The following is a 24,478-nucleotide window of genomic DNA, read 5'->3' as shown; positions in this document are numbered from 1 at the left end:
TGGAACTTTGTGGGGAGTAATAAAAGTTGTTATCATAACACTTAAAAAACAATTCTGGACCCATCCACTTTAAACATACACTCTCATGAAGAAACTAGCAATTATTGTAAATCTCTTCTGGCTTTTAAGGATGTTAAGGATTGAGTAAGCTCTGTGTAATGATTTTTCTTTAATGCATGAAACATAATTTCTGCACAATCTCCCTTCATTGTGCATCATCTGTAGCTGAGGCGGAGACCGGGTGAGTGAGGTACTCAAAGGTTAACAACAATGAGCAGCTGCAAGGAGTTATAGAAAAGATTGATGGATGTGATCCTGTTTCTCCTGCATCTTGCAGACGTTCATTTTGTCACTGGTTTCTGTGGCAACAACAAACTATCCTGGGTATTTGGTGACTTGGAATAATAAAATCTATAGAATGGCACTACACCTTACTGTAGTCCAAAACCACCTCAAGGCCCCCATCAGAAAGCTGGAATCATGCTTTAAAAATCCACATTTTTTAGTGTGATTCATAAAATTCTTAAAATCTCATGTCTGAGAAGCAAGATTACAAAGTTAGAAAAAAAATTCAACTGATTTTTAATGTTAAAGTTGGAAAGGTGATAAGAATTCCTCTTTAAATTCTAATTTCTCTTGCTGACTTCACAGTTTTACAGTGGTCCAGGAACACACCCATACCATATTTGAGCTGTTATGGCACAACAGAAGCAAGAGGGTACTATCTTGCTATGGGACGTGAGGACCTGGATGAAATTGCTATCACTAAAAAGGTAGTGCTCATAAAACTGGAGGGTCTAAAGATAGATAAACCTCTGGTCCTGATAGAATGCATCCCAGGATAAGTTATAGTAGAGGCTTTGGTGATAATTTATCAAAATTCTCTGGACTTTGGGGAGGTCCCGACAGATAGGAAGATGGCGAATGTCATGCCACTATTCCAAAAAAGGATGTAGGCAAAAGGCCAGGAACTATAGACCAGGTAGTTTAACATCTATAGTTGTGAAAATGCTTGAAGCTATCATTAAAGAAGAAATAGCGAGACATCTGAAGTAAAGTGGATCCATCAGGCAGACGCAGCATGGATTCAGCAAAGGAAGGTCCTGGTTGATAAACTTACTGGAGTTCTTTGAGGATGTAACATACACAGTAGATGGAGGGGAGCTGATGGACATTTTTTACCTTGATTTCTAGAAAGCATTTAATAAAATGCTGCATAAAAGACTTATATACAAGATAAGGATGCATAGAGTTGGGGTAATGTATATGGATAGAAGACTGGTTAACCAATAGAAAGCAGAGAGTTGGAATACAGGGGTATTTTTCTGGTGATAATCAGTGTTGAGTGAGGTACTGTAGGAGTCAGAGCTGGGCCTGCAACTGTTCACCATATGGAAGTGGGCACAGAGTGTAGTTGAATGGTTCTCAACCATTGGGCCATGGCACACTGGTAGGCCACAGCATGCTTCCATGTGAGTCTTTATCTATTTTAAATTATTTTGTTTAACATTTATAAAGATATGTTTCTTACAGAGCTGCCTTTGACTTCAAAATATTGCTCAGCCATTGCCACTAGTGGGCCATGGCATATTAGGTTGGAACCCAGGTGGACCGTAGACCGAACAAGGGTGAGAACCACTGTTTAACTGTATTTGTGTTTGTTGATGACATCAAATTGAGTGTAAAATAAAATTGTGAAGAGAATACAGAGAGTAGGCAGAGAGATATAGATAGGGCACCACAGTTAGCACCAGCAATAGGGACTGGGGTTCAAATCCCAGTTTGTACATTCTCCTCGTGTCTTGGTGGGTTTCATCTGGGTCTTCCAGTTTCCTCCTATCCTTCTAAATGCACTGAGGGATGTAGGTATTTGGGTGTAATTGGACAACACGGGCTTGTGGGCCAAAAGGGCCGGTTATTGTGTTGTCCATCCAAATAGGTTAAGCGAGTAGACAAGGGACTGGCAGATAGAGTACAATCTTGGTAAATGAGAGTTATCCACTTTGGAAAGAAAATGGAAGAACAGATCATTATTTAAATGGAAAGCGATTGTAGCATGCTGGACTTGGGAGTTCTTGAGCATGAATCACAAAAGGTTGGTTTGCAGGTGCAGCAGGCTATCAAGAAAGCAAATGTAATGTTGGCTTTCATTGCTAGAGGGACTGAATTGAGGAACAAAGAGGTAATGCTGCAACTATACTGGTGAGGCCACATCTAGGATATTGTGTGCAATTCTAGTCTCATGAGGATGGATGCAATAGTTTTGGAGGCAGTGCAGAGAAGGTTCACCAGGTTGATTCTAGAGATGAAAAGATTAGCCTATGAGGAGAGATTGAGTTGCCTGGGACTGTACTTGCTGGAATTTAGAAGAATGAGAGGGGATCTTATAGAAACATATAAAATGATAAAGGCATTGACAAGATAGAGGAAGGTAAGTTGTTTCTGTTGGTAGGGAAGACCAAAACTATGGAACAGAGCCTCAAGATACAGGGTAGTAAATTTTGGACAGAGCTGAGGAGGAATTGCTTTTCCCAGAGGATGGTGAATCTGTGGAATTTGCTGCCCTTTCAAGCAGTGGAGCCAACCTCAGTAAATAGATTTAAGACAAGGCTGGATTGATTTTTACATAGAAAAGGAATTAAGGGATATGGAGAAAAGGCAGAGAGGTGGAGATGAGGCTTTCATCAGATCAGCCATGATCTCATTGAATTGTGGAATGGGTTCAATGGGCCAGGTGGCCTACTTCTGCTCTTATTACTTGTGTTCTATTGTTCTTGTATCACAACAAACATTATCATTCTAAATCTGCTGGAATAGGCTTTGTATGTAGGGATAATTCAAATCATCAATATATGGATCATGAGAATAATTTTTCAGTCAAACTAACACCCCCAACACAGACAATAACATCTTATGGAAAATGGATCATCATCAGCTATTCAGTTATTGGGAGGGATAGGATGTGAGTGGGAAAGAATTAGAAATAATTGGTCTGGGGCATTGCATAAAGATCTCAAGAAAAGTAATGAAAATTAATGAAATGCAAGTCCATCTCATTGAAGGATTTACATTCTGTCATGGTTATGACAAGCAGAACGTGATCATTTGACAATGGCACCTAAAAATCACAGAAGATTAGAAGGCAAAGTGAGGAATGGAGAATGAGGATTTTGCAGTTAAGAGGCTGGTGATGAACTAAGTTAAACCACAAGAGGATTTGTGAAAGATAGAACATAGAACATTACAGCAGAATACAAGCCCTTCAGCCCATGATGTTGTGGCAACCTATATACCACACAAAAAAAATTAAATCCTCCCTACCTCATAATTCTCTATTTTTCTTTCATCCATGTACCTATCAACGAGTCTCTTAAATCCCCCTATTGTTCTAGCCTCCATCACTATCCCAATAATGCATTCCAGGCACTGTGGTTGGAGGGTCAAGTAACCCCCCACTCCCTCCATCAGAAACATGATCAGAAGCCACCACATATGTCAATCAAGGTTAAGGACACCCACATAGAGCATACACCTTGCCATTGGCCCCTTTGAAGGAATACAGTCCTTGCTACAGGCTCTTTTAATCACCTGCCTTATTTTGGGCATACTGGCCCAGCTAGGGATATAGAGCTGACCACATGGAGCAGCTGGGTCTCTTTACCCCTGAGAATGAACCCAAGCTCCACTCCAGGTCTTGAGCCATAAATGACACTACTAGTAACAGGTTTGGGAGCTTATTGTGGTGCCCATGTACGAATCAATCTGTAACTTCTTTCTGTCTCTCATAATTAATTGGGATGACATACCTGCACCAGATTGAGGGGTGGTGGGTACTGTTGTTGTGTCTTTCTGCTATATTCTATGGACCACACAATTACTGGTGTGTCTGATGCATATGCGGAGTGTGTGTGTATGTATCTGTGTGTCTGTATGTATGTGTGTGTGTGGGTATATATCTGTGTGTATGTGGGTATATATGTGTATGTATCTGTGTGTCTGTATGTGTCGGTGTGTGTGTGTGTGTGTAGGTATATATCTGTATGTATCTGTGTGTCTGTATGTGTTGGCATGTATCTGTGTGTGGGTATATATGTGTATGTATCTGTGAGTCTGTATGTGTCGGTGTGTGTCTGTGTGTGGGTATATATGTGCATGTATCTGTGAGTCTGTATGTGTCAGCGTGTGTCTGTGTGTGTGGGTATATACGTGCATGTATCTGTGTGTCTGTATGTGTCGACGTGTGTCTGTGTGTGCGTATATATGTGCATGTATCTGTGTGTCTGTATGTGTCGGTGTGTGTCTGTGTGTGCGGGTATATATGTGCATGTATCTGTGTGTCTGTATGTGTCTGTGTGTGTGTGGGTATATCTGTGCATGTATCTGTGTGTCTGTGTGTGTAGGTATATATGTGTATGTATCTGTGTGTCTGTATATGTCGGCGTGTATCTGTGTGTGGGTATATATGTGTATGTATCTGTGTGTCTGTATGTGTCGATGTTTGTGTGTGGGATATATGTAATGTGTGTGTGTGTGTGTGTGTGTGTGTGTGTGTGTGTGTGTAGAAAAATATATATACATACACACACACATATGCCTGTGGGTGTGACTTTACCTCACAGGCAAATAAAGATCTTTTGTTACAACCAACCTGTGGTCAGACTTGTTGTTTTTTGGACACTCCAAACTTGTTTCTCACATCACAGGCAACCACAACTCTCCGCATAAAAATAAACTGATGCCTGACTTCTCCCTTAAACATTACTCCCTTTACTTTTTTCAGATGTCCTCTGCTGTTTGTTACTTCCACACTGGGAAAAGGGAGCTGGAGGTTTACCTTATCTATGCTTCTCATGATCCTGTAGACCTCTATTAAGTCACCTCTCACCTTTCTTCACACGCTGGCTGCTTTATAAATGCATAGCAAAACATTCTTCCACATATTTAATATGAAACCATCCAAAACAGTTCTAATTTATATACTGCAGCTAGGAGTTGTCACTTGTGTCCATATATGTCAATAAAAGAGGGAAGTGTAGGCCTGATGGAATAAGAAATAATTATTTTTTCAGTGGCATGTTACAATTCATTAATATTTTCTACAGGCGAAAACCCATTCCCACCTCCCAAGATGTATTCAATTGATATTTCCAGTAGTTCAGAGGATAATATCATGACACATTTTATGAAGAATTGTCACATGAGAAGCAGCTAAAAACAAGCAGCTATGGGTTTTGGAAATCCCTTTTGCCTGATGTTTTAATTGTTCTCAGCCTCACTGAAAAAAAAACCTGGAAATTTTGGGAACAACATCGATTTGCAATGAATGTACTGAATAACCAAGTTTATACAAGATTATGCATGTGAAAATTTGAAAAGAGATTGTGCTGAAGGCCATCAACACCGGAGTTTCCAATATTACCAAAACTTGTGCGTTATTTGAGTTGTGAATGTTGTGAAGTTGTGAATATATATATAAATATAAAAATTTTATGGCCTGCAATTCTGCAATTAAAGACATATTTCAAAGAGAATATGAATGAGTTGGGATTGGGAAAAAAAATGACATAAATTATGCATGCCACTAAATAAAATTAGCTTTAAGTCTTAAAATACTGTATGAACTAGGGAGTGACGAGATACAGTTTTTAGTGGCCCAGAAAAACACTATGTTTGTGCCCAAACATATGCTGTAAAACATTTCACAAGATCCCACATTAGTCATTGATAGTTATTTCACATATTTTAGTTTAATTGTTTCTTCACTAACTATCAACACAGGCACACCTTATGCTCAATTCTCTGCTCTATTTCCTCTGTATTCTGCACTAATAATTGCAAAGACCAAGTTTGGTTCAGATTTCAGATTTCAAATTTATTGCCAGAGTACATACATGACATCACATACAACTCTAAGATTTTTTTTCCTGTGTGCAAGGCAGAATTACCACTTACTGGTAGTCCAAAAAATCTGTACACAATGTACACATATAAACAAATAAAGAAACGTAAACAAACTGATTGTGCAATACAGAGAGAGGAAAAAAAAATCAATAAAGTGCAAAAGTAAGAGTCCTTAAATGGAGTTTATTGTTGAGGAGTCTGATGTGGAGGGGTGGCAATTGCTCCTGAACCTGGTGGAGCAAGTTTTGTGGCTCCTATACCTCTTTCCTGATGGTAACAGTGAGAACCAAGCATATGCTGGGTGGTGTGCATCTTTGATGATTGCTGCTGCTCTCCAATGGCAAAAGTGGATGTTCTTGATGTTGGGGAGGGTCCTGGGTTGTGTCCACTACCTTTTGCAGAGCCTGTCACTCAGGGGTATTGATGAAGCCAGTCAGTACACTTTCAACCACACATCTGTAGAAATTAGCTAGGGTTTCCAATGTCATAACAAACCTCCACAAACTCCTCAGGAAATAAAGGCACTGACATGGTTTATTCACAAGGCTGTTAGTGTGTTGGGTCCAGGAACGATCCTCTGAGATAGTGACTCCATATAACTTAAATTCGCTCACCCTCTCCACCTCTGTTCCCCAATGATCACTGGATTGTACACCTCTGGTTTTCCCATCCTGAAGGAAACAATCAGCTCCTTCGTTTTGTTGACATTGACTGCGAGGTTGCTGTTAGTACACCATTCAGTCATGTTTTCAATCTCTCTCCTATATGCTGTCTCATTGGTGAACTGCTGAACTGTTCTATTCCTGATTATCTGGCTCTGCCACTTCCTGTGACCCCTCCCTCTTTTGACCTTGATTAAAGTCTCTAACACCCTGGGGCTTCCCCAGAAAGCTCGGATCATGGCACAACCCTAATCCTAATGTCCATTGTGAATAAAAGCCTGTAGATCAGTCACTCAGTCTCAGCCTCTCGAGTTATTTACTGCACGCCAGACTCATCGCCCCTTTTTATACAGCCCATTACAGTGGTATTGTCAGCAAATTTGTAGGTGGTGTTGTCATCATACTGAGCCACACAGACGTAGGTGGAAAGTGAGTAGAGCCGGGGTTCCAATCCAATTGAAATATTTGCTGTTAAAACCACTGTTTTTGGCTGAGGGGAAATGAGTCAGGAGACAAGATGATCGAGAATCGGGTGGTGTGGTGACAAAACAACATTCTTTCCCTCAGCGTTCAGCAGGACAAAGAGACATCTTCCCTCTTTTGCTTGGCTATTATACTGGTACCCCTTGAGTTTATTTCCCTGACAAACGTGGCACTGAAACAAAGTGTTACATGTTACCTGATATTCCACCATAGATGATCCCCAATGCCATTTGTTTAAAAAAAAATGTTTTGCTGCCTGTGCTAGTGGCCTTAGGAGAGAGAAAATAAAATAACTGCACAATATCATCTTGGGTCCGATAATAAAGATTGTTAGTACCTCTGAAACCATTGTCCAGTGTGTTCAAGAGATGTGGCAAGAATAATAAATAATAATATTAAATAATCTATCCACAATTTTTCTAGAAGCACTGAGCTTACAGAAAGAACTTCACATCAGTTTTACCTTGATGAAGGGCTCAAGCCTGAAACATGGGTTATGTACCTTTATCTTTGCTACATCAAGTACACTGTTTAACCAGCTGAGTTCTCCAGCATTGTATTTTTTTACTCATATCAGTTGAAGCTCAAAGGTCCCACCCTGATGGTGCAATGAATGTAGCTAGTGACTTCAACCATGCCAACCTTCGCCTGATTTGACAATAGTAGCAGCGAAGAAACACCCCTCCACACCCCCACGACCCCTGACAATCTGAGGATGATGTGCATGCTGCCTTCAGGAGAGTGAATCTGAGGAAAGCATGTGGCCTGGATGGAGTACCTGGCCGAGTATTAACGGTCTGGGCTGATCAACTTACTAAGGTATTCATGGATATCTTCAATATCTTACTTTTGCAGGACATAATCCCCATCTGTTTCAAACAGGCATCAATCATAACAGTGCCCAAGGAGAGAGCAATAACCTTATTTAACGACTATTGACCACTACCACTTATATCAACAATAAAGTGTTTTGAAAGGTGGGTATGAAGCATATCAGTTTCTGTCTGACCAATGACATAGATCCATTCCACCTTGCCTTCCATAGTAACAGGTCTATAGCGGATGCCATCGCACTGGCTCTACACAAAGCCCTGGAACACCTGGGTAGCAAAGATGCATACATCAGGGTGCTCTTTATCGATGACAGTTCAGTATTTAACACCATCATTCCCTCAAAACTGATCAGCAAACTCCAAGATCTGTGAGTTAACAACCCACTGTGTAATTGGATCATGGATTTCCTCAACTCCAGACCACAATCAGTGAAGATTAGCAAGAACTTCTCCTCCACAATCTCCATCAGTACCGGAGCACCACAGGGCTGGGTTCTTAGCCCCCTCCTCTATTTACTTTACACCTACAACTATGTGGCTTGGTACAACAATAGCACCATCTACAAATTTGCCTAAGATACCACAGTAGTGGGTGTGTAAAGGAAGGGGATGAGTCAGTGTACAGGATGGAGATTGAAAACTTGGCTGAATGGTGCACCAACAACAACCTTGCACTCAAAGTCACCAAAACTAAGGAGCTGATTATTGCTTCAGGAAATGAAAGGAAGGAAAAGCCAGAGGTGTACAATCCAGAGATCATTGGGGGAAATCAGAAGTGGAGAGGGTGAACAAATTTAAGTTCCTGGGAGTCACTATCTCAGAGAATCTTTCCTGGAACCAACACACCAATGGCATCGTGAAGAAAGCACGCCAGCGCCTCTACTTCCTCAGAAGTTTGTGGAGATTTGATATGACATCAGAAACCCTGGCAAATTGCTACAAGGAGTGGTGGAAAGTCTGCTGACCAACTGCATCGTGGTCTGGTCGAAGAAAGAAACAAGGAAGATGGCGGGGCTGCCGGAGCCACTGTAGCGGCAGCGATGCTGCCAGTGGAGACCCACAGGGAGTGAGGGAGCCGGGATTCAACACCCCCACAGGGCACAGTCATCCAGTTGACAACATCAGCTCCTCATGGGCTTTGAGCGGCCCATTGATGGAGCTGACAGTGGTTTTATTTGAAATCCCGCGACTGCGGGTCTGCACCCAAGATGGAGGTGCCTATTAATCAGCAGTAGCCACAAGGGGCTGCAGACTCTGAGGAAGCAGAGGACTAGAACAGGGCACCAGAGGACGGGAAGATCATCCCTTGTCTCAGAAAGAGTAGCAGAGGAACTACCTGAGGGAACGGTGACCACAGCACCGGACCAGTTAGGGGGCTCTGTGTCTAAGGGACCAGTGCAGATGGTGGGCTGCTGGCGACTTGAGCTATTCCCAATGAGACTGCTGTTGGGAGACTTACGCCAGGCCATGGACTGCTGGAGACTGGCTCAAACTGGCTGTTGAGGTACCAGGTATCGGAACCGGGATGCGAGGGGGTGCCGAAGGCACTGAAGGCTTCCTGATTGTTGGAGGATTGGATTTGGAGCTCAGGTTGTCAATGGTTTGGACTGGACTCTGTGTGACTGTGGGGGCTGCGGAAGTGCTGGAGGTGAATCTACAGACATTCGGTGACTCGGGGTGGGGGGGGGTTCTCTTTTGTTTCTCTCTCTCTGACTGTAAGAGGTGCTTAGGCAATTCCTACTGGTGATGAATCTGTCTGCCTTGTAGCAGGCAAAAATAAATTTCATGTAATATGTCATTGTTTCATTACTCTGATAATAAATTGAATCTTGGTATGAGAACATCAATACCCCTGAGCGTAAGGCACTCCAAATGGTAGTGGACACAGCCCATGACATTACAGGTAAAACCCTCCCCACTATTGAGTACATCTTCAGGGAATGCAGCTGTCAGAGAGCAGCAGCAATCATCAAAGACCCACACCACCCAGCACACACTCTGTTCTCACTGCTGCCATCATGAAAGAAGTATAGGTGTCACAAGACACGCACCACCAGGTTCTGGAACAGCTGCTACCGATCTACCATCAGAATTGTCAATGGCAAAGTCAATCAGAGACTCATTTAAAGACCTTACTTGTGCACTTCATTGATATTCTTTGTTCTCTCTGTATTGCACAATCACTTTATTTACATCTGTTATCTGTTTAATGTTCTTTTATTTGTTTATGTTTACAAGGTATACAGTTTATTTTGCATTACTAGCTAATGGTAATTCTGCAGTGCCTGCAGGAAAATGGAATCTCATGGTTATATGTGATGATGTATGTACTCTATCAATAAATCTGAAATCTGAAGGTGGTCTTACCATGGTTTTAACAGCATGTCAACTTCGCCACCAGAAGAGAGAAAACCTTTGATCGGGTGTACACCAATGTCCCTGGAGCATACGAGGGTGCTGCTTTTCCCACCATGGATAGTCATGTCATATATTCATCCATTTGACACCGGCATGCAGACCATTGGCAAAATGATCTAAGCCAGTTCACAGGGAGATCAGGACTTGGCTGGGGGGTGGCGGTAAGGGCACAGCAGTACTACAGGACTGTTTTGAGACCACGGACTGGAGCTGTTTCAGGGAGGTGGCCACCTACAATGGTCATGGAAACCTAGAGGAATATACAAGTTTAGTGACTGGCAACATCAGCAAGTAAATTAAGGATGTCACTGAGATCAAATGCTTTACAACCAGGGCTAACCAGAAACCATAATTGGATGCAGTGGTTCGGGCACTTCTCAGAGCTTGTAATGCTGCCTTCAAGACAGGAGATAAAATGGCATTTAGATCATCCAGGGTTAAACTCTCTCATGCAATCCAGAAGGCAAAGCATGTCTATGCACAGAAGATTCACAGATAGCTCTGCGCATCAGTGACATGAGTCACATGTGGCAAGGGTTCAAAACTATAACAAATCAAAAGACAACCTGGTGGGTCAAAGACAACGACACCTTCCTTCAACAGACTGAAAATGCACGGTTCAATGAAAAGAATAGATCGGTGCAGAAGAAAGCTCCGTGTCCCCCTGATCTATGGGCTCACTGCATAGCTGCAGCAAAGGTGAGGAGAACCCTATCCAAGATTAACCCACAAGGCAGAGGACCCAACAACATGCCTGGTCAGGTACTGAAGGACTGCACAGACCAACTGACAAAGGTCCTTATGGACATCTTCAACACCTCACTGCAGCAGTCCATTGATATCATAGGGTTTAAGACAGCCACCAAAGAAAGCAACAGTAACAGGCTTTAAATGACCACCTCCCCACCTCCATCATTATGAAATCTGATGACAAAATGCATCAAAGCACACTTCCCAAAGACACTGGACCCATTTCATTTCACTTACAGAGGGAACTATTCCACTGTTGATGCTATAATCTTATCCCTCCACTTGGTCCTGACCACCCAGAGAATGATGCCTCATTTGCCAGGCTATTGTTCTTCAACTTCCACTTGGAATTTAATACAATTATTCCACAGAGGCTGGTGGAGAAGCTGTCCTCGTGGGATTCAACATCCATCTCTGTAACTGAAATCTGGACTTCCTAACAGAAAGGCCACAGTCTATCTTGGTTGGCTGCAAGTCCATTCCTGTTCACGCTATTGACTCTCAACTGCAATGTCAAATCCATTTCCTACAGAATCATCAATTTGCAGATGACACCACAGTAGTTGACCTCATCAGCAACAAAGATGAGTCATACTGCAGAGAAGAGATGGAAAATCTCATGATATAGTGCAAGAGTAACAACCTTAGCCTCAATGTGGTCATTAAAGATGATTGTGGACTTCAGGAGGACCAAGGACATCCACCCTCCAATACACATAAAAACTTGGTGGTGGAGAGCACCATGTTCCTCAGAGTCCACTTAAGAAGTGACCCAACCTGAACACACATCTCCTAATTTGCCAGGAATGTGCATCAGCAACTTCACTTCCTGAGAATACTCTAGCGAGCAAGGCTGCTGGCCACCATCCTGTCAACCTTCTACAGGAGCTCTATAAACAGCATCCTGGCTGGCTATATCACAGTGTGGTATGGTTGCTATCAAGCATTGGATTGAAGGTCAATCCACAGGAGCATAAGAGCAGCAGAGAGGATTACCGGGGTCTCCCTCAGCCCCATCAATGTGTTCTACAGAGATCATTGTTTGAAGAGGGCTTGCAAAATCATTGAGGATCCCTACCACCCTGCACACAGCATCTTTCAGCTATTCCCATTGGGAATGAGATACAGGAGTATCAGAGCCAGAACACCAGGCTGAGAAACACCTTCTTTCCACGGACAGTGAGACTGCTGAACAACTGAATGAACTACTGATACAAATCCTCTGAGACTACTATTTATTAAATAATATTTATTTACACACAAGCTGCAGTCTGATGAATGTCATTGCCTTTTCAGCTTGTGAGTTGGAAGTCAACTGGTCCAATAGTGGTAGCTCAATGTAATGAAAGTTTTAACAATGAGGCCCATCTGTACACACAACCTACTGCTTATTAAGACAGGACTTATGAAATCTGTTGAAAACATTGGAATAATATTTGAAGTCCTACATTTTACGTTTTGCTCTCCTCTTTCTCGTCAGTTAATAATGTCAGTAAGGATTGCTTATGGGTTGCTTCTTGTCTCCAGCAAATTATATAATGGGCTATAAATGTATAAGAGATTCTAAAACACATTTATGTAATTAAAATCTTGTTATACTCCTGTCAGTGGGGGGTTTCTCCTTAATGCAACTGCTATAGGCAGACCATCTCAACCAAAAGGATTAGATCTCCACAGCCCTGTCATATATTCCCAAAAGTATTTCAACTTTTGATAGAACAACTTCAAAACAATCCCAGGAGTATTGCAATTGTCATTGTGATTTCGGGATATCCACTGTTGCAAGATTAGGAAATGCAGTAGCCAATTAGCAGCAATTATATAATGACCAGGTAATTCAAAAGTGGTAAATATTGACCAGGATACTGAGGACATTTTCACTGCTCTTTTTCCGAACAACATGGGATCTTTTTATGTTCTCCTCAGAGAGCAATTGATCTTAGTTTCATCTGAAGGATGGCATTTCCAAAAATGCAATATTCCCTCAATTCTGCACTCAAGTGTCAATCTAGATTTTATTCTTGCATTTAAAGACAGTTTATAAAATGAAATCAAAATAAGCTATTCTTCCTCTCAAGCTTTCGAAAACTCTTCCAGATAACTGAGTAATGGCCCCTGAAGGACTAAGTTCTACTCTTTTTTTAAATGAAAAACACTGGATAGAATAATGAAGAGGTTATACATAGAATCATTATTCCAGATTTGACATCATGCTAACGTTAGTTATCTAATCCTCTTAATTGGTTGAATCAATTTTCAACCCGTTATGTAGACAGCCATTTCCATCAGCTGCTCTGCACCTGATGCAATCGCATTGCAGCCACTGCACTTGCCACAGCACACCGCGCGTGCACGAGCACTGTGAGGGCGCGTTAGTTGAACTGAGTACTAGCAGGGAGCAGGCACCACCCTGTGGGCTCTCTCTCTCCCTACCCTGTTCATCATGTTTGGCTGTGTTCAATAAACTCTTTTATCTGGTTTACTTCACCCACTGACTCGACTCGTTATTAAGCACACAACAACAAACATGGTGTCAGAAATGGGATCAAGAGTGCCCAAGCCTGAAGCCTTCCAATCGCAAATCAGTCACAATGAGTAACCACAACAACATTTTGCACGGTTGCCATAATGGTAGATGGATTCAGGTGACCCAACTCACTCATGTTTGATAGAAATGTGGCAGAAAACTAGTGTATCTTTGAACAGGAATATGACATATTTATAGCGACAGCACATTGTGACAAGCCTGCCCATACCAGGATGAACATTCTGTTAAATTTGGTGGGTCCAGAAGCCATTGAAAGGGAGAGGTCGTTTATGTACACAGGCGAAGTGTGTGGAACCTCATTACCAGCCCGGCTGAGTCGAGAGAGGACCCCAAATGTTTAAAGTGTAAATTCAGAGAAATGTGCAAACCTCAGAGAAATGTGACAATGGAAAGGCACAAATTCAACACAAGAGACTAAAAGCCTGGCGAGTCGATATACTCATACGTCAGCAATTTCAAAATCAGGGCAAAAACCTACAATTTCAGCACGCTTTGCAACAAACTAATTAAAGGCAGAATGATCTGTGGCATTTGCGATGATAATATGCAGAAGCCGCTCCTGCGAGACAGCGAACTGACACTAGAAAAGGCCACCGCAACATGCTTGGCATATGAAACTACCGAGGAAAACAATAAAAGGCTGGCCGGTCCACAACAACAGGCCACAAGCATTGACACAAAACAGGCGAGACCAATGAGTAGACAGTGGCTGGAGACAAGAAGGAAGAGCCAAACAAGCTAGCCAGGCAACCCCATACCCAGGACAGGATGCAGCAATTGCAGAGGAGACTATATACCAAGAAGGGAAACGTGCCCAGCATTCGGCCAGCTCTGCAGGAACTGCAGCAAATGGAACCACTTCAGCAAATGCTGCAGATCCAGGCAGCAGACCACCGCACAGACCAGACCTAGAAGGACCATCAACCATTTGGAACCAGAGCAGAGAGGAATAAACCTAGATCACAGGGAACAACGAGGCCTTCATGTCCATAGAAGTCAATGACAAGATGGCCAGAATGAAAGTCAAAACTGGGGCCAAATGTAATGTCATGACACTGGGGACATTCAAGCGGTTGAGAAAGATGGAACAAGTCAAACCATGCATCAAGGCTATGAGCCTAGTAGCTTATGGAGGCAGCAGAATCCAGACCAATGCCTCCATGTGCTAACTTTCTTTGTGGTCTGATTCGCAAGGGTGTCATGCCTCTGCTAGGCCTCAGTGAGTGCATGGACATGGGGCTTGTATCATTCAGCACAGAGGTCCATCAAATAAGTCTATTCAAGGACAATTTCTCACAGAAATTCTTTTCTCTGTTCAGTGAACTTTTCAAAGATGAGCTGGGAAACTGCTGGTTACCCACTCCATGCAGATCGACACAGAGGTAAGACCCATAGTCCACCTGGTGCACGACATTCCAGTAGCAATGAAGAATCAAGTCAAGGCCGAGTTGGACAGAATACAGGACTTGGGCATCATCACTCCAGTCTCGGGACCAATTGAATGGGTGTCCTCCATGGTGGCCACCAAGATAAAAGACGAACAGGATTTCTATATTTGTATAAATATGTGGGACCTCAATGAAGCTGTGAAAAGACCACATTACTTCCGGCCACATCACCCATGGAGGAAGTCGTTGCACAGATGGCCAGAGCAACGGCATTCTCGGCTCCAGATGTGAAGAACTCATTCTGGCAGATCTTGTTCAACTACCGATCATTGTGACTGACCACATTCAGGACTGCATTTGGTTGGTACAGGTTCCTACAGATGCCATTTGGCTTCAATTTGGCCAGCGAGGTATTCCAAAGGTCTAAGGAACAAATTTTCGCTGGGTACCCCTGCGCCATCATAATCGACAACATGCTAGTAGGTGGCAGGACACTAAAAGAGCGCAATGCCAACCTAAAGAAGGTGCTCAACTGGGCATAGAAGGTAAACCTGTGGCTCAACCACTGCAGTGCAAGTTCTGTCTAAATGAAGTCAGCTTTGTGGGACATGTGTTCATCAGCAAGGCCCTACAGGTGGACCCATCCAAAATGAGGGTCATCAGTGAAATGCTGGTGCCAGAGGATGTGGCTACCTTGCAATGATTCCTAGGCATGGTGAACTACTTGGGCAAGTTCATCCCCAACTCCAGTGAACTGATGGCCCTGCTCAGACAGTTTACCCTTAGAGATGTTGAATGGACCTGGCACAAACAACAACAAAAAGCCTTCGATGCCCTAAAGAAACAGATGTCCTGCCCTCTAGTCCTCTCCTACAATGACGTACACAGTGACCTTCAACACCTCACAGTACAGCTTAGGAACAGAATGCCTGCATGATGTAAGTCCAGTGGCGTACACTTCCAGGTCACTTATGGACATGGAAATGAGGTATGCTCAGGTTGAAAAAGCACTACTGGTGGAGGTTTTCACCTGCTCGAAATTCAATGATTATATCTATGGCAGGCCAGTCACCATAGAAACTGACCACTTACCTCTGGTGACCATAATAAACAAGCCAATTCATGCAGCCCCAGAGAGACTGCAGCGTATGATGCTCAGGCTCCAGAAATACCACATCACGCTTGTACACAAATGCAGCAAAGAAATGCATTTAGCTGATGCTTTATCACGGGCTCCCAGAAAATGCACGGTCCAGTAAGTCAACAAAGAGGACACTTTCGATGTGATGACAGTAACCCATATATCCTGGGCCCAGCTGGATGAACTAAGAAAGCACACATCAGAAGACGGAATCCTAAACACCCCGGACACTTTCATTAAGGGTGGCTGGCCAGCCAAACAGCGTAGCCTGACACCAGGCGTGCAACCCTTCTTTCCATACCACGATCAACTGCTTATTGACGAAGGGTGATCATGAAGGGCCTAAGAGCACTCACCCCTAGAACACTGCAGAATAAGTATGTGGAGATCCTGCACAGAGGGCACCCTGGCGCAGAAGTGAAGAAACACAGAGTGAGTCACATTGTCTTCTGGCCAGGTATGACAAAGAATATAGACGACAAGGTAAAGTCCTGCTCGGTGTACAATAGTACCAAGTCACTGCAGCTGCATCCGGTACCTGGCCTACCCTGGTTGACCATGGCTACTGACATCTTTGAATGGTAGAGCCAACAGTACCTAGTACTAATAGACTCATACACAGGCTGATTCGAGATAGACCTGCTCAAGGATGCAACCTCTGCGGCTGTCATCACCAAACTAAAACGGCACTTTTTGGTATGAGGCACCTCATGCACTTATCTCAGACAATAGCAGACAATTCACCAACTAGAGGTTCCGCAAATTTGTGACAGCTTGGGACTTCACCCACATCACCAGCAGCCCAGAGTACCCACAATCAAATGGGCTGGCTGAAAGAGCAGTGAAAAGTGTCAAGCAGCTAATGGAGAAGTCCTCAGCCTACTCAACTTAAGAAGCATCCCTCATGACACCACCCTGGGCTCACCGGCACAACAGTTAATGACTAGGCAGATCAGGACTACCCTACCAGTGGCAAGGAGACTTCTGGAGCCCCAACCAAAGGACTCACAGGATGTCAAGACCCAGCTGCTAAACAGAATTATAATAAAACCATTGATCAAAGGGCAAGTCGTAAGGATGCAGACTCCACAAGGTCATGATTGCCCGGGTATAGTGGAAATGAGCTGCCAGCAACCCAGGTAATATCTGGCTTGTTCAAGGGGGAAAATATATAGGAGGAACAAATGACACATCCTCCCAATAAGAGAAACAAACGACACATCTTCCCAATAAGAGAAACAAACGACACATCTTCCCAATAAGAGAGGCACCAACACCTCAAACCTACCCAGACAAATCAGCATGTGAGCCCTCTGTTAACCATAGGAGAAGAGATGGACAATCAGGACAAGGTGCTCCACACCTCCACATCAGCAGAGGTCTATTACAAAATATGCACTGGTTGTGTCTATAAGCTGAATCCAAAACACCAGGACTGAATTGGGCTGAGTGTATATGGTTGTACTTGTGAAAGTTGTTCACTGTAACGTGCAGGGGGTAGCTCAAGAAAGGGAATGTAGACAGTTGCTGCTGTCGGCTGCCCAGCACCCGAGGCAATTGCATTTGAGCCACTGTACTCGCAACAGCACACCACGCATGTGTGAGCACCGCAAGGGCATGTTAGTTGAATCGAGAACTAGCAGGGAACAGATGCCACACCGTGAGCACTCCCTGTTTATCATGCTTGGATTTGATCAGTAAAATCTTTTATTTGGTTTGCCTCATCATCTGACTCGACTCGTTATTAAGCACACAATAGTTTTACAAACTATTTGAATTGGAAATGCTTGCATTCTGGGTTAGTGATGTGTTTTAAAGAGTTTAACTTAAGCATGTTTTTTTTTGCTCTAACCAGTGGAATTCTGGTCCATTTATTCTGGTTTCTTATCCTGAAGAGCAACAGACAATTAGGCAGTAGCTATGGATTCACACAATTTTTCTTGAAAAAGAACATAATTCTCATTTGATTCTCATCTCAAATCCAATCTCTGGAAGATAAATATTAATTACTGTTTGATGGGAAAGTACATTTAATCGGAAAATGGAGCAAACTATGTCTCAAATTAATGATTTTCATAAATGAAAAGGTAACCTTTGCAATATTCATCTGTAGAATCCACCATTGTAATATTATTGTTGTGTGTGGAGGAAACATGGCCTCCCTGCCTGTCTGGAATATGTGTATTGCAGGTGGTCACATGTCCTCCTATCGGTTAAAACTTATTTGGAAGTCACATCACTTGTCAATCAAGGTTGGACAAATAAGGAGCCAAGAGATGAGGGAGTCCAGTGCCATTGTCTCCTCTGTGGGTCCCTAGATGAGAATATCATCGATATTGTGGCTTACAGCAATGTCAGGGGGAGGGAATTTCTTTTAAATAATGGGCTACTAATTCATGGCAGAGCTTGGGACTGTGGACATACCCTTGGGGTAGGCGGCTAAAGGCATATTGTGTGCCACCCCAGGTGAAGGTAAACTGATGCTGGGAGTGGGGCTTAAAGGGATGGAGAAGAGCACATTGGTGAGGTTGACCATACCACACCAGGGTTTGTTGTCCCTGTCCACAATATCCTCGGGAACAGCTGAGACAAGGGGTGAATTTATTCAATTAGCAGTAGTCAATATCATTCACCATGAGTTGGTTTTTAATCGAACTGTTGGAGGGGGACACGGCAGGTCTTATTACCTCCTCATAGAGGAGGGCATCAATTGCTTCCACAATCTCCTCATTTCCCCCAGAACCCAATACTGGTGGGAAGTGGAATGACAAGGGGAGTCCAATTGGCCGCCGTGACGATGATGGTTGCCCGGGTGACCCCAAATGTGAATTTCCCTTTACTGGTTCGCAGTGAATATCCCTTCAGTACATTCATTTTGAGAATACACCTGGGGGAGACTGTTATCAGGACAAGAATGGGATGGTGAGGCTCATTACCAATGGAGAGGAGAAGAGATTCCTTTCTGTCAGAGAGGATGAAACCCCCAAGCCCCTCTATATAGACTTTGGGACCCCTCCACCCCACAGGATTCCCAGGGATGATTGAATACTCTGCTCCCATGTCAACCAGTGCCATCCAGCACTGGGTATTTCCCTTTTACCAATGAACAAGCACTGGGATAAATGACCTCAAGTCACCCAGTTGGAATAGGACAACTGAGAAGATCCACTGAGGTCCCTGGCCTCCATCATATCTTAAATTAGAGAAGGAAATTGGAACTTTGGAAAAAATCTACAAAAAATCCATTGGAGAAAGAAAGGTTAGAACTGGAGAATAAGAAAATGCAATATAATTCAATTCAGGCTTATAAGATGGAAAGATTGATTGATCATAAATTCGATACATGATCCTTTGGGAATATTGGCATCAATAGTATTAATAGCCAAGAAAATTCTGCATGAATTATGCAGAAGAAAATTTGGATGGGATGAAGCTGTACCAGATTCTATCAGACAAGATTGGATGAATTGGTTTGAGAGTCTTAAAATGTTAAAAATTTTTGAAGTTGACAGATGTTTCAAACCAATAGACTTTGGAATTGTCACATTTGCTCGATTACACCATTTTGCTGAAACAAGTGAGGGTGGTTTTGGTACCGTCAGTTATTTCGTACTGAGAAATAATCAAGATCGAATACATTGTGGATTTGTAATGAGAAAGGCTAGAGTGGTTCCATTACAGCCAGTCACCATACCTCAAATGGAAGTGACTGCTGCTGCTATGGCAAGTAAAGTGGACACAAAGAAGAAAATTACAGATGGAGTTAGCAGATTCTGTGTTTTGGTCTGATAGTACATCAGTGATTCAATACATTAACAAGAATACTATGAAGTTTTGTACCTTTGTGACCAACAGCATTAATGAGATCGAGAAGGTTTTGCATGTTAATCAATGGAGATAGTTCAAACAGTGGATAATCCAGCTGGTATGGCTTCATGAGGATCAAAAGTTCAAGCGTTTCTGATAAGAGCCAACACCTGGGTGTTCAGTCCTCAATTTCCTTCGCAATCTCAAGAAGATTGGCCTCAAAATCCAGAAAAGTTAAAGCAAATTTCTATGGGATCCAGAAATCCAAAACACTAATGTAAATACAATTCAAATATATGATGAGGAAAATCTGATTGTTAAATTAATTTGCTATTATTCCTTGTGGTTTCATTTGAAAAAGGCAGTAGCATGGATTCTCAGATTAAAGGCTATTGTTTTTACATCATATCAAGAAATAAAATTTGAAGTTCCAAAGGAGCTGTTACCTGACAGTTGATGAATTGGTGAATACTGAATTAGAGATAATTTATTTTTGACAAGCAAAGCATTTGACAATGAGATATCAAAATTAAAGAAAAATCTGGATGTTACAAAGACAAGTTTACAAGCTAAATCCTATTCTTGTAAATGATGTATTGAGAGTAGGAAGAAAATTGGAAAAAGCATTAATGCCAGGAGAAATTAAACATCCAATCATCTTAACTAAAGAATTTCCTATTTCTGATTTGATTGCTCGACATATACATGAGGAAACGTATTAATAATCACATGTTATCAGAATTGCGCCAGAAATATTGGATAATTAGTCCTTCATCATTGATCAAAAGAATTATATCAAAATATGTTATTTGTCAATGTGCAAATGCTAAACCTGAACAACAACCAATGGCAGATTTACCACAAGAGAGAGTTTCACCTGATGAAGCCCCATTTAAATATGTGGGAGTTGATTATTTTGGTCATTTGCAAGTAAAATGAGGAAGAAGTGTTGAAAAGTGATACGGAGCTATTTTTACTTGTTTGACTATTAGAGCAATTTATATTGAAGTAGCGTCATCGCTTGATACAGACGCTTTTATCAATGTTCTTTGATGTTTTATCACCAGGCGTGGTCAAGTGAAGGAGTTAAGTTTTGATAATGGATCTAATTTTACAGGAGCTCAACTAGAGTTAGGTAAAGCAATTCAAAATTGGAATCAACATCGAATTCATGATTCAAAATGAAATTGATTGGATATTTAACCCATGTATAGGATCACTTCATAGAGGTGTGTGGAAAGAAAGATTAGATCAATAAAAAAAATTCTTAATTTCATTTTGAATAATCAATTGCTGAATGATGACAATCTCAGGCAGTATTGTGTGAGATTGAAGCTGTTTTAAATGGTCGTCCAATAACAAAAGTTTCTATTGATTCAAATGACCATGTCAGCACAACACATATATGCAATTCCTCACACTGATCTCAACAGACTGCTGTGATCTCATTACTGATTTCCGCCGGGACCTTTACAGCAACCAGTAAGACACAGTTTGTTAGTTATTTTGTGAAAAGAACTCTCCGCAAGACACGCAAGAGATGTTGCCGTGGAAACCTAAACATTGGATATTTGACCGCATCTTTGTTCTGCACCTTTCAAGTACAGCCTTTGTAATGGACTATTTTTGCACCTGAGTTGTGGGTATCTACTTTGCATAATGTGTCTCAACACACTTAGGAAATTGTTACTTTCCGATTTTAATTACAATGTTACAGATCACAGTTATGATGTTACAGATCACACACCAGCAAGAAATATTTTGTTACCACTCAGCAATTACAGCATCCCCACCAGCCCTCCCATTTTATTTAAAATCATAAACTGGCTAACTTTCAGTCCTGACTCCTCCTGGCTCTCAACCATAGGGATCCAACACAGGCACTTTTGGCACCTGTTTAAAGAGAATGCGAACAGGAACGGCATCCTGGTGTCATGCACTGGCCCAGGTTACACCCTGGATGTATGCCTCCTGGCCTTCCCCCACCTCACCATGGGATAGCATGGCAATAGCCATTTGGATGTTGTGCTTAGAGAGTGATCAAGTGTGCTGCTGAAGCCAAGATGTGGGATGAGCAAGGCAACACGGGACTCTGGCACCTGATGGATGGCCTTGCAATGCCTGCTCACAGACGTAAGGGTGCTCACATTTACCAGTCAAGCTGGAGAAGCTAGGCACACGAGTCAGTGACCAAATTTCTTTCCTCCCCTATGACACCAAGGAGCAGCATCCACAGCACCCTGCTCCATTGGAAATACAGCGACCCTATTTGAATGAGTGGCGGGGTGGGGGAAGCTGGTGAGGCATTGTTATTGAATTTGATTATGTGTCCTGACCATCATATGGAAGGCACTTGTGTATATATTGATCCACTTCATTAGTATCTTTTTTTAAACGTCTTTTTGTTCTTTTATTTTCTTTCCTGTTTTTTTTTATAGTCACAACATGTACAGAGAGTCATTGGTTGTCATCAACATGATTGCTGAGTGACATGGAATGTTGTGTCCCCATCTGAAACTTATTTGGAAGTCACATTACTCGTCAATCAAGTTGGGACTCCGGCCTCCCATTAGTGCACACTACACCATTGGCTAATTTAAATCACTTAGTGCCATTGTTGGCTAGAAGCACAGATTAGCACTGAGTATAACATCAACACACAGCACATTCTCTCTCTCTCTCTCTCTCTCTCTCTCTCTCTCTGCCTCATGATCCAAGCCCCAGAGGTCAATCCTCGCCAGATCGCTACTGTGGAATCACTGGAAGTGTCGTGGGAAAGGTGTGCACTACACTGAAGCTGAGCCATAGTATTGTGATAGATCAAGACTTGCAGAGAGCAGCGCCCCTGTGGGTCAGGGAACTGGGTGTGGATAAGAGTCCCTGTTTGTAGTGTGGAAGCGAGTCAAGTATAAGTTAACCATTGTCAGAGTCCAACCGAAGTCTGAGGTGAATGTCTACATTGTCGCTTATGTGAAATATTAATCAAATATCGTTTAACGTTCTCACCTGTTCGTTTGCCATGTTTTAATTAAAGCTACATGTGATTGTAGCACTCGTGTCCAGACTCATCTCTCTGTGAACCCACTAAACCTGATACTCTTCGCAAAACAATTCATAGAAAGATTTTATCTTATACAGCCAGTCTTTTGGGAAATAATCATATGCTCACTGGAAGCTACATCCATTTTTATAGCTATAGCCAAGACTAACTACATTTCTTTATGTAACAGTGGATTGCTATTCCACCCTCCAAATCAGAAACATTGCAAGCATAACCACATTCTAGAATCTAGAATTTTTGGATAATGGATGGGTCAAGTGTCTATCCCTGGAACCTTTAGCTGGTAAACTTGTCAACAGCATAAATAACTTCAATCTTTTAAGTATTACGAACATTAACTATGAGTAATAAATAAAACATTAAAAAAGTTAATTAAAATTATAAACAAGTAAAAAACATCTTTATTTTTGCCCATTCCTCATTGTTGAATTCAATGGTCTTGGCATCAGCCAGCAAGGTGAACTTCAACTCTCAGTAAATGTGACATTTACAAAATGATTATGTGAGATTAGCCTTGTTATCAAAAGTATTGTCGTGGCCTTTTATACATTTTTCTGATAACTGCTTGAAATAAATTTTTTAAAGCTGCAGCTTCAAATCTGAGAGTCTATCAGCACCTGCGTACAAGACTCAGGAGGAACAATGAGTCAGTCAAGAAGGTAAATTGGATTACAATTGCTGTTGGCAAGGAACAGTCAAGTGTGCTGCTGTAGTTTGTTTGCTCCCTCCCTCCCATTGTCACTTGGATTGGGAGTACGGAGAGGAGAGAATCAAATTTAAACCCCACATTGACCTCGATAATGTGCTTTTCTTGTTCCTCAGTTTAGAAATGTCATGCTGAAGTCTCTGTAAATATGGTATAGCTTTTGAAAGCATGGTAGCTTGTTTAAGGTTTGAGCCAACTCTAGTGGCTTTAAATTAAATTGAGGAAACCTCATTTTCTTCAAATTGCCTGAATTATTTTGTGTGTGTCTGTGTGTCTCTGTGTGAATCCACATCAAAATATGAATGAATGTAAATGCAACTCACTATTTAAAGTTACTGATCTACCAATAGGATAATTTAGGATAGAATCTAAAAATAGTTTTATCAGCATTAAAACAGCCTACAAATTTATTGGTAGCACCAGCATAGCTTGTGTTACTTAATGCAGTACTATTAATCCTGAAACATATGCTGCAGTCCATATTCTACTGACATAATAGCCTGAAATTCCATTTCAGTCACTAAAGTTATTAATTAAAGTAATTTCAAGTTTGTTCTCCATACTTTATGTTGAAATGACAAATTCAATTATGTAAACTGGCATTTTAAAGATCATACATATGAAAAACAACTCATTCCCCCCTCCCCCCTCTGCCAGAATAGGACACGATTAAGAATAGCTGAAAATTTTTAAAAAAACAGTAGCAGATGCTGGAAATCAAAAATAAAAACAGTGAATGCTGTAAATTCTCAGAATGTCACACAGCATCTGTGGACAGAG

General features: G+C 42.0%; 1 long non-coding RNA gene across 1 annotated transcript in view; it reads right to left on the bottom strand.

Moving 5' to 3' along the window:
* LOC138762649 (uncharacterized) overlaps window positions 1-23,174 on the bottom strand; it is a 60,085-nt gene extending 36,911 nt beyond the window's left edge. Inside the window, exon 1 of the long non-coding RNA XR_011357018.1 lies at window positions 22,938-23,174. This is a non-coding gene — a long non-coding RNA (uncharacterized lncRNA). The remainder of the gene's footprint in view (window positions 1-22,937) is intronic.
* Between the last annotated feature and the right edge of the window lie 1,304 nt (window positions 23,175-24,478).

Source organism: Narcine bancroftii, chromosome 5, assembly GCF_036971445.1.
Source record: "Narcine bancroftii isolate sNarBan1 chromosome 5, sNarBan1.hap1, whole genome shotgun sequence".
Taxonomy (NCBI): domain Eukaryota; kingdom Metazoa; phylum Chordata; class Chondrichthyes; order Torpediniformes; family Narcinidae; genus Narcine; species Narcine bancroftii.
Note: the sequence above shows the minus strand (reverse complement) of the source record. Positions and strands in the feature narration are given on the sequence as shown.